Here is a 7,421-nt window from a genome sequence, read left to right as displayed (position 1 = left end):
GTTTTATAGCTAGCTTCTTATATGTTTCAATCTAAATGTGTATTATATTATGCAGATGGCAGGCAAGGGTCAAGGTAACAATGACCCTACTAGTTCTCGGGGTCGAGAAAAGGGTAGGAAGGGAAAGAGGAGGGTAGAAAATAATACTCCCTCTTGTCCAACCTTTTCAGAGATGCCTATATCTTATCCTCCACCACACGGCAATACTGAGCTGCCACAGCATCACGAGCTGTACACCTTCATTCAGACACCCAGTCTTCCATCATAGGGCCATAGGACTATACGTCCGACATACAGTCCAGCTGCCTCACAGCCATCTGCATCACATCTACATTGATCACATCCCTACATATCACAGTCATATGGATCGCATCCACCCATGTCATAGCCACTCGGGTCACAGCCACTCGGTCACAGCCATCGGTATCACATCCACTTGGGTCGCATCCAGCAATGTCGCAGTCACAGGGATCGCAACCATCTTCATCATCGACTCCATCTATTGCAGGCCTTCGCCTGCGAGGCATTAGCTCTGACCCGCCTACACCGTCTTCACATGCCTCTGATACACATGCTTCGGATGGTGATGACGAGGTAGTGCATTATGATCGATATGGCAGGATCATCATAGTCCCTGAGGGTGATGGGTAAGTGTTATTCATTATTTTTGCGTCTATTGATTTGTAACATTTTTACTAAGATATTAATATATTTTTATTGTTAAATTGCAGGTTCAGGCCGGGTAATAAGACTACGAGGATAATCACCAATGCCATCAGAAAGCTTTATGATGGCCCTTATGCGACTTGGACTGATTGCCCATTCTCACTGAAGGAGAAAATTTTCAACCAATTTAAGGTATAAATGTTCTTTTAAACAGTTTAATAATTTATATTTATGATGTTTCCATCTAATATTTAACTTTTGAAATACAGAGCAAGTGTGTATGGGAAGACCGCTATAGCGCGGAAGTGACTACAAATTTTCATCATAAAACTCGCAAGAGATTGGTGGATGCTTTCCCGGATGCTAGAAAGAAGAACAAGAGGCCTGGCTGGTTACTTTAGAAATTGTGGAATGATTTGCAAAGGCAATGGCTTACCGCAAAGTTCTTAGAGAGGAGCGAAAAAGGAAAGAAAGCTCGTGCATCCGAGAAGGGAGGCTCCTTGCACACTGGAGGTGCGATCAGCCTAGGGACAATAAAAAGAAGATTGGTACGTAATTGCTTAAATTATTTTACTTTTCTAAGTATATCTATTCTGTTTATTAACTAAATTAATTTGTTTTTAGGAAAAGAAGTATGGGCATCCAATGAGTCATGATGAGCTATTCAAGGAGACACATATTGTGAAGAAGAAGAAAGAGGGGGATCAAGATAGGTGGGTCGAGGACCGGGCCTCGACTGCATATGTAAGCTTTCAATTTTATTTAAGTATTATAATTTACTTTTATAAAAATTTTGAAATACTGATTTAATTTAAAATAATATAGGGTCGCTACCAAAGTAACGTGGAGGAATTCATCCGTAGTCATCCAGCTGGTGAATCGGGTGAGCCAACCCAACCTTCGGACGAGGATGCTGAAAGAATATGGTTGGAGTCTGTTGGCGGTCCAAAATGGGGGAAGGTATACGGGCTTCCTACTAAAAACTTCCATCGCTATAAGTGTGGAATGCGAGGAATAGGGACTTCCTCGCAAGGCGAGCAACTTAATAGGGAGAGCCTCTCCGCTATGCGGGAGACAGTGACAAAGCTCACATCAGAGCTAGAAGCGGCCAAGGAAAGAGAAAGGCTTAGAGATGCTCAATTCCTTGGCATGCAAGCTCAGATCAGAACTCTCCTATCTAGTGGAGCTTTTCCGTTGCCCCGATCTCGTGAGTCATCTCCAGAGGGTCGACCTCCACGTGATCGTTCCTCTCGTCCTGCTCGTGATCGTTCCTCCCGTCCTCCCCGCGATCGTGCTTCCCGTCCTCCACAAGACCGTTCTCTATATCGTCTTGTAAATGAAAGTTCATCAGACGGTGATGATGATGTTGTAGAAAATATCCCTCGACTTTTATATACTTTGAACTAGACAAATAGAACCAGTTTTGAACTAGTTGTAATTAGTTTTAACTTGGTTTTGGATTTTTATGTTCAATTGAACTTTAATTTGTTAGTTTTAAAGTATTTATTGAATGTTTTGGTTGTTGTTGTTGTTGTTGTTGTTGTTGTTGTTGTTGTGTTTTTGTTATTGTTGTTGTGTTTTTGTTGTTGTTGTTGTTGTTGTTGTTGTTGTTGTTGTTGTTGTTGTTGTTGTTGTTGTTGTTGTTGTTGTGTTGTTGTTATTGTTGTGTTATTGTTGTGTTGTTATTGTTGTTGTTGTTATTGTTGTTATTGTGTTGTTGTATTGGTATGCTGGCAGGTGGTGTAGCTGCCAAAACATGCATTTTATGCCAAAATTAAACCTAGAAAAACCGACCAATTTTAATAAAAAAAATTATTTTTCCAAAATACCGACCAAAGTTGGTCGGTTAATGAACATTGAATTCCCAGAATTCAACATTACCGACCAACTTTGGTCGGTATTTTGCTTCCATTGTTGAGATTACCGACCATAGTTGGTCGGTAATGTTTAATTTTAATTATTTTTAAAAAATATATATATTCAATTACCGATCAAAGTTGGTCAGTTTTTTTTAAATTTTATTAATTAATAAAAAAACATAATTTAGTTAAACCGACCAACTTTGGTCGGTAAAATTAAATTAATAAAATATATTTCCGACCAAAGTTGATCGGTAAGTAATTAAACTTGTCAGATGGTCGTTTTAATATACCGACCAAAGTTGGTTGGTAATTTCCGACCAACTTTGGTCGGTAAGCCATTCCGACCATCAAAACACCGTCCACACCGTAATGGTCGCATTTTGGTCGGTAATTTGCCATAACCGACCAACGTTGGTCGGTTTTTTGGTCGGTTTTTAGCGAATTTCTAGTAGTGCTTAGGCTTGATAGATTGATTCCAAATGAAAATGGTTTGCTCAAACTTAAGGCAGAGTAACCTTTTTCTTAAGCTTGACGCGTAGTTCTTGGTTCGGGGTAGTAGTTCGAGCTTGAATCAATGTGGTCCTTGGGCTTTGTTGGTGGGTGGGAGTGATTTCTCAGATTCTAAGTGAAAAAATAGCCCTTAGGCTTAATGGTCGAGTGAGTGTTTGCTCGAACTTGAAAGAAGTGTAGCTCTTAGGCTTTACGATCGAGTGAGTGTTTGCTCGAACTCGAAATAAGAGTAGCCCTTAGCCTTAATGGTCGAGTGAGTGTTTGCTCGAACTCGAAATAAGAGTAGCCCTTAGGCTTAATGGTCGAGTGAGTGTTCGCTCGAACTCGAAGTAAGAGTAGCCCTTAGGCTTAATGGTCGAGTGATTGTTCGCTCGAACTCGAAATAAGAGTAGCCCTTAGGCTTAATGGTCGAGTGAGTGTTTGCTCGAACTCAAAGTAAGAGTAGCCCTTAGGCTTTATGATCGAGTGAGTATTTTCTCGAACTCGAAATAAGAGTAGCCCTTAGGCTTAATGGTCGAGTGAGTGTTTGCTCGAACTCGAAGTAAGAGTAGCCCTTAGGCTTTATGATCGAGTGAGTGTTTGTTCGAACTCGAAATAAGAGTATCCCTTAGGCTTAATGGTCGAGTGAGTGTTTGCTCGGACACGAAGTAAGAGTAGCCCTTTGGCTTTATGATCGAGTGAGTGTTTGCTCGAACTCGAAATAAGAGTATCCATTAGGCTTAATGGTCGAGTGAGTGTTTGCTCGAACTCGAAATAAGAGTATCCATTAGGCTTAATGGTCGAGTGAGTGTTTGCTCGAACTTGAAGTAAGGGTAGCCCTTAGGCTTTATGATCGAGTGAGTGTTTGCTCTAACCCGAAATTAGAGTAGCCCTTTGGCTTAACGGTCGAGTGAGTGTTTTCTCGAACTCGAAATAAGAGTAGCCCTTAGGCTTAATGATCGAGTGAGAGTTTTCTCTAACTCTAAGAAAGGGTAGCCCTTAGGCTTAATGGTCGAGTGAGTGTTTGCTCCACCTCGAATTTAGAATAGCCCTTAGGCTTAATAGTCCAGTGAGTATTTGCTCGAACTGAACTAATGTAGCCCTTAGGCTTTATGGTCGAGTGAGTGTTTGCTCGAACTCAAAATAAGAGTAGCCCTTAGGCTTCATGGTCGAGTAAGTGTTCGCTCGAACTCGAATTAATGTACGAGCTTGGTCTTGTTGATATTTCGGTTGGCAGTCCCCAATTTATGGGGTAATTTTTCAAACTCCGGTGATGGTCAGCCCTTAAGCCTGTTTGCATAATAGATCACGAAATAGAAGAATCTTTCCGAGATATGAGAAATCGGTAAAGAAGAAATTTCTCTTTATAAGTTATTATATAGAGATCCTGACAAGAGTGGGTTGCTCTAGTGGTAAGCACCCTCCACTTCCAACCAAGAGGTTGTGAGTTCGAGTCACCCTAAGAGCAAGGTGGGGAGTTCTTGGAGGGAGGAAGCCGAGGGTCTATCGGAAACAACCTTTCTACCCAAGGGTAGGGGTAAGGTCTGCGTACCCACTACCCTCTCCAGACCCTACTAGTGGGATTATACTGGGTTGTTGTTGTTGTTGTTGTATACATGTGTTCATGTTTTGTGCCAGGGCTCGAGCAAACTACACGGGCATAGTTCGTTTTGACCATTTGGACCTTACAAATTTTTCCTATCGATACCCTGTTGTCATGAAGTAACTTTCTTGCATCGAACTTGATAATCGAACTTGATATATTCGAGGGTAATGCCCCCAGTATTCGAGGTTGATTGTAAAGAGGCCTCAGATACTGTTGAATTGTTCTAAGTTAGCACGATCAATGGTTGCCTCATTAAAAACCTTGCCGAAAAATCCATTTGGGATAAAACTGGTCTATGGGAAAAAGAGTGCAACGCGTGCTTTCGGACCTAAAGGCTTTGAGTTGAATAATCCATCCCTGTTCCTGATCGAACACCTGCAAGGGTTAATTCCGAAATACAAATGAACATGGGAGGGTCATACCTTAGCAGTAGTATCGTTTTAGGTGTGACACATTCCAATTGCTCGGTAGTTGTTTGCCGTTTATCACGCCGAGCTTGTAGGAACCTTTTCCGACGATTTCGAGAGCCTGAAATGGTCCTTCCCAGTTCGGACCTAGTTCCCCGTCATTCGGATTTCAGGTGTTGAGGGTGACTTTCCTTAGCACCAAGTCCCCGACTTTAAAATGTTGAAGATTGGTTCTTCGATTTTAGTATCTTTCGATCCGTTATTTTTGGGGAGCTAATCGGACGAGAGCGGCCTCTCATTTTTCGTCCAATAATTCTAGGCTCGTGTTTATGGTTTTGTTATTCGACTCCTTTGTTGCATATCAAAACCTAATGCTAGGTTCTCCGACCTCCACTGGGATCAGAGCTCCGGTGCCATAGACCAATGGGAATGGCGTTGCTCCGGTACTGGATTTCAATGTTGTGCGATATGCCTATAGGACCTTTGGTAGTATTTCTCTCCATTTTTCTTTAGCTTCGGTCAATCTCTTCTTAAGATTTTGGATGATGGTTTTGTTGGTCGATTTGGCTTGTCCGTTCCTGCTGGGGTGATACGGTGTTGATAGGATCCTTTTGATCTTGTGATCCTCGAGAAATTTAGTTACTTTGTTGCCAATGAATTATTTTCTATTATCACATACAATCCCGGCCGGCATCTCGAATCGATATATGATGTGGTCCCAAATGAATTCTATCACTTCTTTTTCTTTGACTTTCTCGAAAGCCTGTGCTTCAACCCATTTAGAGAAATAATCAGTCATAAACAAAATAAACTGAGCTTTACATAGGGCTGATGGAAGAGGGCCGAGGATGTACATCTCTGAAAGGCCATGGAGATAGGACCAAGCGGAGTAGCTCCCCGGGTTAATGAATCATGGGCGCATGTCTTTGGCATTTTTCGCACTTTTCGAATGAACTCCTTCGCATCTTTGCCCATATCGGTCCAATAATACCCTGCTCTGATCGCTTTGTGGATTAGCGAATCAGAACTGGAATGGTTTCCACAAGTGCCCTGGTGAATTTCCCGTAGTATGTAATCGGTATCTCCTGGTCCCAAACATATTTCCAATGGTCCATCGAAAGTCCTTCTAAATAGCGTTCCGTCTTCGGATAGGGTGAACCATGCTGCCTTTGTGTGCAAGGCTCTCGATTCCTTTGGATCTGATGGAAGCTTCCCGTTCTTAAAGTACTCTATATATTTGTTTCTCCAATCGTAGGTTAGACTTGTGGAATTTATCTCAGCGTGACCTTCTTCAATCACCTATTTTATGAGTTGTACGACAGTCCTCGAGTTGAGTTCGTCATCTTCGACCGATGAACCTAAGTTCGCAAGAGCGCCGGCCTCGCTGTTCTGTTCTTGGGGTACATGTTGCAAAGTCCATTCTTTAAATTGATATAGAGTCACCTGTAATTTATCCAAGTACCTTTGCATCCGATTTTCTCGGACTTTAAAAGTACCGTTAACTTGTTTTACCACGAGGAGGGAATTACACTTAGCCTCTATGATCTCCGCTCCCAAGCTTCTAGCTAGTTCGAGTCCTGCAATCATGGCCTCATACTCAGCCTCATTGTTAGTCAATTTTGTAGTTCTGATAGACTGTCTAATTACTTACATGTGTGTGATTTTAGTACAATGCCTAATCCGGCCCCCTTCGCATTCGAGGCACCGTCCGTGAAAAGGGTCCAGGCTCCCGAAGAGGTACCTAATTTTATAAGTAGCTCTCTTTTAATCTCGGACACGAGGGCCAGCGAAAAGTCAGTCACGAAGTCCGCCAAGATTTGAGATTTGATAGCGGTTCGGGGTCAATACTCGATATCGTACCCACCGATTTCTATGGCCCATTTGGCCAATCGACCCGAAAGCTCGAGTTTGCACAAAATGTTTCAAAGAGGATAAGTTGTTATAACATGTATCAGATGAGATTGATAATATGGTTTTAATTTCCTAGAGGCGCTTATTAAATCAAGCGTTAAATTTTCTAAGTGTGGATATCTAGTTTCACCTAAGGTCCGACTGACATAATAAACAGGGAATTGCGTACCTCATTCTTCTCGAACTAAAATACCACTTATCGCTATCTCCGATACAGCTAAGTACATGTAAAGCTGCTCGTCCACCTTTGGGGTATGAAGCAGCGGAGGGCTCGATAAATACCGCTTCAGTTCTTCCAAAGCATGCTGGCATTCCGGAGTCCATGCAAAGTTGTTTTTCTTCTTAAGTAGTGAGAAAAATCGGTGGCTTATATCTGATGATCTCGAAATGAATCGTCCCAGGCAGTTATTCTCCCTATTAACCTTTGCACGTCTTTTACATTATCGACTACTGTGATGTCCTCGATAGCTTTGATTTTAT

This window comes from Nicotiana tabacum, chromosome 14, assembly GCF_000715075.1.
Source record: "Nicotiana tabacum cultivar K326 chromosome 14, ASM71507v2, whole genome shotgun sequence".
NCBI classification, from domain to species: Eukaryota; Viridiplantae; Streptophyta; class Magnoliopsida; order Solanales; family Solanaceae; genus Nicotiana; species Nicotiana tabacum.
The sequence above is the reverse complement of the archived record's forward strand: the minus strand, read 5'-3'. Positions refer to the sequence as shown.